Source organism: Muntiacus reevesi, chromosome 5, assembly GCF_963930625.1.
Source record: "Muntiacus reevesi chromosome 5, mMunRee1.1, whole genome shotgun sequence".
Taxonomy (NCBI): Eukaryota; Metazoa; Chordata; class Mammalia; order Artiodactyla; family Cervidae; genus Muntiacus; species Muntiacus reevesi.
In genome coordinates, this window is record NC_089253.1 from 97,710,525 (window position 1) to 97,715,771 (window position 5,247).

At 42.9% G+C, this 5,247-nt stretch overlaps 1 pseudogene; it reads left to right on the forward strand.

The window, feature by feature from the left end:
- The first annotated feature begins 328 nt into the window (after positions 1-328).
- LOC136169380 (dehydrodolichyl diphosphate synthase complex subunit NUS1 pseudogene) lies at positions 329-1,393 on the forward strand (annotated as a pseudogene).
- Positions 1,394-5,247: the final 3,854 nt, after the last annotated feature.

The window sequence follows — 5,247 nt, forward strand, 5'->3', positions numbered from 1 at the left end:
TTCCCTCATTAAAACTGTTTGGCGGAGGCAGCATTATCCTGTTAGTAACTTTATAAAGGAGGGACTTTCCTGCGGTTCAGTGGTTAAGACTCCTGCTGCAGGGATCTGCAGGGGTTCCATCCTTAGTCGGGGAACTAAGATCCCACATGCCGCCTGGCGTGGCCAAAAGAAAAAGAAAGTCCCAGAGAATCTGGGAATTCTAAGTATAAAGAAGGAAACTGGGACTCAGATTAACTCCCTAGTGTGGCAGAACAGGTGTGCAAACTCAGGTCTGCAGACCTAGGTCTGCATGGTTCAATCATTCTGGTGATGGAGGGAGATGGTGGGGATGGGAGTCGGGGAGTGGGGGGCGGGGCGGGGCGAGGTGAGGTAGTGACAGCAGAAAGAGGTTAGGGGTGCGTGGAAAGTGTAAAGAATGGGTTTGGGGGCCGGGGGCAGGGAACGCTGGCTGACTGCTGGATAGGAAGCTGGCTCGCCGCGGGGGTGGGAGCGGGCGGACGCCTGGGAGCCATGAGTGCATGATCGGGCAGTAGGAGCTGCTGCTGTGGGTGGCTGCACGCCCGGTTCGGCCTGCACCTCATCTCAAGCTCACCTCCCTGCTCCGCTTGAGGTTCAGCACCTAGAACTGGACCAGGCGGAGCCGCTGCCGCGCCGCCTCCGCCGCGGTCCTAGCACCGCTCAGCTCCCAGCTCCGCCAGCTCCAGGCTGCCGGCGGCAACCACCGCGACCACCGGCCTCCGCTCAGGGGACCGGCCTGGCCTGCCCACCTGCGGCTCCAGTGGCGCGCGGAGGGCAGTTCCCTGGAGAAGCTGCCTGTGTACTTGAGCCTGGTGATCACTGAGGAGGAGCAGGAGGCCAGCTTCTCCGACATGGCAAGCTTGGTGGTGCGATCTGCCGTGGGCATCTCTTACATCAGCGTCTACGACCACCAGGGGATTGTCAAAAGAAATAATTCCAGGTTGATGGATGAAATTTTAAAACAACATCAGGAATATCTGGACTGACTTAGATGGTTCCAAATACTCACCATAATTTGCAAAGTCATGACAAAGATTGCCATTTAGCAGCGAAAGTGCTGTTCCCTGAAGATGGAAAAGCAGGTATTGTGAGAGCTGCTCAAGACTTTGGCCAGTTAGTAGTTCAGCAGCAAAAGAAATCCATAGATATGGATGCAGATATGTTAGACCGTTTACTTAGTTTGAATAATGTCCCTGATCCTGATTTAGTGTTGAAGTTTGGCCTGAGGACAGCACACTAGGCTTTATACCCTAGCATATCCGGGTGATGGAGGTTGTCTCTTTGTCTTCCCACCTAAACATCAGTTATGAGGACTTTTTCTCTACCCTCCCTCCCCTGTCAATATGCAGCCTGTGAACAGCATCTGGGAAAGTAGTGATCCTTGGTTGTGTAATTTGATTTTTAAGGCTTTCAGAGAAGAGGACTCAGGTGACTTTGACGTGGACAAAGCACCTTTGAAACTCTGCACACATCAAGTTTGTTATTCTCATAATTAATCAACAAACACACACAAGAAAAGAGTGTCTCACGTGAATGTAAGAGCACATGTGAGTGAGTACCGGGGATGTGTGCATGCATGCTGTATGGAAATAAACTCACAAATAGGGCAAATATTGGAGAAGAAAATGTGTGGATTTTCACCTTTGAGCAACGAGCAATGTTTTAGGAGCTGAAATTTCAGATTTAAAGGCTTCAGCTCCAACTACTTCCCTGTTTTTGTGGGTCAGGAAAGAGATGATTAAAGCTGTTTCCTTGTTGTTTAGGGGGGAGGGGAATAATTTTTGTTCAGTCTTTCAGTTTCAGTGGCCAAACTTTAATTTTTAAGAATACTGTAGAAGATAAAGAAAACTGACAAACTTTTAACCAGACTCATCAAGAAAAAAAGAATCAAATCAACAAAATTAGAAATTAAAAAGGAGAGGTTATAAGAGATTATATGAGCAACTATATGGCAATAAAATGGATAACCTGGAAGAAATGGACAGATTCTTAGAAAACTTTAGTCTTCCAAGACTGAACCAGGAAGAAATAGAAATTATGAACAACCCAATTACAAGAACTGAGATTGAAACTGTGATCAAAAGCGCCCATAAAACAAAAACCCAGGACCAGATGGCTTCACAGGTGAATTCTATCAAACATTTAGAGACGAGCTAATGCCTATCCTTCTAAAACTCTTTCAAAAAATTGCAGAGAAAGGAGCACTTCCAAACCCATTCTATGAGGCCACCATCACCCTGATACCAAAACCAAAGACAACACTAAAAAAGGAAACTACAGGCCAATATCACTGATGAACATAGACGCAAAAATCCTCAACAAAATTCTAGCAAACAGAATTCAACAACACATTAAAAAGTTCAAACACCATGATCAAGTTGGGTTTATTCCAGGGATGCAAGGATTCTTCAATATATGCAAATCAATCAATGTGATACATCATATTAACAAATTGAAAGAGAAAAAGCATATGATAGTCTCAATAGATGCAGAAAAAACCTTTGACAAAATTCAGCACCTATTAAAACTCTTCCAAAAATGGGCATAGAAGGAACCTGTCTTAACAAAGTAAAGGCCATATATGATAAGCCCATAGCAAACATTATTCCCAGTGGCAAAAAGCATTCCCCCTAAGATCAGGAACAAGACAAGGGTGTCCACTCTCACCACTATTATTCAACATAGGTTTGGAAGTCCTTGCTACAGTAGGTAGAGAAGAAAAAGAAATAAAAGGAATCCAGACTGGGAAAGAAGTAATGCTATCGCTGTTTGCAGATGACATGATACTATACATAGAAAACCCTAAAGATGCTATCAGAAAATTACTAGAGCTAATCAGTGAATTTAGCAAAGTCACAGGATACAAAATCAATACTCAGAAATCACTTGCATTCCTTTATACTAATAATGAAAAATCAGAAAGAAATTAAGGAATCAATCTCATTCACCACTGCAACAAAAAGAATAAAATATCTAGGAATAAACCTACCTGAGGAGATGAAAGAACTGTATACAGAAAATTATAAGACACCAATGAAAGAAATCAAAGATGACATAAACAGATGGAGAGGTAGTCCATGTTCCTGGGTGGAAGAATCAATATTGTTAAAATGACTATACTACCAAACGCAATCTACAGATTCAGTAAGATCCTTATCAAATTTTTCACAGAACTAGAACAAAAAATTTCACAATTCATATGAAAACACAAAAGACCCCGAATAGCCAAAGCAATCTTGAGAAAGAAGAATGGAGCTGGATGAATCAACCTTCCTGACTTCAGATTATACTACAAAGCTACAGTCATCAAGACAGTATGGTACTGCCACAAAAACAGAAATATAGACCAATGGAACAAGATAGAAAGCCCAGTGTTTTGTCTGTAGTCCGAGTCCCCGGTCGGGAAAGAAGACTCCTCGAAACAATGCAACTCACAATAGGGGAATTTATTACTGACTCGAGCCAGGGCCTCCCGCCCTCACCAGGTGTATGAGGACGAAAGGCCCCGAGCCCCAGTTGTCTCGGGTATTTATTAGATCAAAATAAGCAGCAGGTAGTTGGCGCAATCGGATTGGTTACACAGTGGGTAGTTGGCGCAAGCGGATTGGTTACACAGTTGTAAGGTAATTTTTGTTGGCCCAACGTGGGGCTTTCAGCTTTCCCCTGATAGGTTCCCTTTTTTCTGGCTAGGCATATGCTGATTGGCTGGCTCCAGGAGGCCTGATAATTATGTTACCCCAGGAAACCAGGCCTACTCCTAATCTAGGCTGCCTGTCATGACATTAGCCGTGACAGCCTCACACCCAGAAATAAATCCATGCACCTATTGGTACCTCATTTTTTACAAAGGAGGCAAAAATATACCACGGGGCATAGATAGCCTCTTCAGTAGGTGGTGCTGGGAAAACTGGACAGCTGTATGTAAAAGAATGAAATTAGAACACTTTCTAACACCATACACAATGAAAAGCTCAAAATGGATTAAAGACCTAAGTGTAAGACCAGAAACTATAAAACTCTTAGAGGAAAACATAGGCAGAACACTCAATGATATAAATCAAAGCAAGATCCTCTATGATGCAAACAAAAGTAAACAAGTGGGACCTAGTTAAACTTAAGAGTTTTTGCATAGCAAAGGAAACTATAGACAAGGTGGAAAGACAACCGCCAGAATGGGAGAAAATAATAGCAAATGAAACAACTGACAAAGGATTAATTTCCAAAATATATAAGCAGCTCATACAACTCAATACCAGAAAAACAAACAACCTAATCTAAAAGTGGGGAAAAGACCTAAGTAGACTTTTCTCCAATACAGATGGCTAACAAACACATGAAAAGATGCTCAACATCGCTCATTATTAGAGAAATGCAAATCAAAACTACAATGAGATATCACCTCACACCAGTCAGAATGGCCATCATCAAAATGTCTACAAACAATAAATGCTGGAGAGGGTGTGGAGAAAAGGGAATGCTCTTGCACAGTTGGTGGGAAGGTAAATTGATACAGTCACTATGGAAGATGGTATGGAGATTCCTTAAAAAAACTAGGAATAAAACCAACATATGACTCAGCAATCCCACTCCTAGGCATATACCCTGAGGAAACCAAAATTGAAAAAGACACATGTACCCCATTGTTCATTGCAGCACTGTTTTTAATAGCTAGAACATGGAAGCAACCTAGATGTCCATCAAGAGATGAATGGATAAAGAAGTTGTGCTTCATATACGCAATGAAATATTAGCCATAAAAAGAAATGCATTTGAGTCAGTTCTAATGAGGTGGATGAAACTAGAACCTATTATTATACAGAGTGAAGTAAGTCAGAAAGAAAAAAAATAAATATCGTATACTAGCACATATATATTGGAGAAGTCCACGGCTCCTCACTTCAGTACTCTTGCCTGGAAAATCCCATGGACGGAGGAGCCTGGAGGGCTGTGCTCCATGAGGGTCGGACACGACTGAGTGACTTCACTTTCACTTTTCACTTTCATGCATCGGAGAAGGAAATGGCAACCCACTCCAGTGTTCTTGCCTGGAGAATCCCAGGGATGGGGGAGCCTTGTGGGCTGCCGTCTATGGGGTCGCACAGAGTCGGACACAATTGAAGTGACTTAGCAGCAGCAGCAGCACATATATATGGAATCTAGAAAAATGGTACTGATGGGTTTATTTGCAAGGCAGCAATGCAGAAACAGACAGAACAGACTTATGGACAT